The sequence below is a fragment of the Plasmopara halstedii genome (genome assembly GCF_900000015.1).
Source record: "Plasmopara halstedii genome assembly, contig: Scaffold_322, whole genome shotgun sequence".
In the NCBI taxonomy this organism is placed as follows: domain Eukaryota; phylum Oomycota; class Peronosporomycetes; order Peronosporales; family Peronosporaceae; genus Plasmopara; species Plasmopara halstedii.
Genome location: NW_020187243.1, coordinates 735,898 through 736,517, shown reverse-complemented (window position 1 = coordinate 736,517; position 620 = coordinate 735,898).

Genomic DNA, 620 nt, shown 5'->3' with positions numbered 1-620 from the left:
CCGAGACATAGAATCTCTGTACAAAGGCGACGGCGACGCCGTATGCTGGCTGCAAGACGCCGGGCGTCAACCCTGATCCAGGTGTGTCTACCGTTGACGGTGGAGCACAATTATACACCCTCGTAAGCGATATGACGGGGGAGAAAGATGGCGACGTCCTCCCCGAGGCTATGCCTGCAGTAGATGCTCTTCTTGAGCTGGACGAGATGTCCCTTGAAGAGTTCGGCAGTGCCTTGAAGGCAGGCGAGTTGGCCGAAGTGGTCATTGTATGACCGGACGAGAAGATAAACTCGTCATCGCTTCTGGATGAAGCTGTCATAAAGGACACAAGAGAGTGCTGAACGCACGAAGTGGATCGTCGATCCAACAAAATCTTTTAGATCCGTACTATCCTTTGGTGAAGAACTTTCAAGAAGCGTCTCCAAAGACTCGTCGTCGGGGCAACCTCCGGGCCGAGGTGTGCGTCATGAGATCGACCTGGTTACGGGAACCAAATACTGCGGAATGGTGTTGGAACTCTGAACATCATGAGGCTTTTGACAGGGTTAAACAGCCTCCTGCATGCACCAATACTGGGGCTGCCAGATCCTGATCGTCCTTTCAGCGTCGTCTGTGACGCC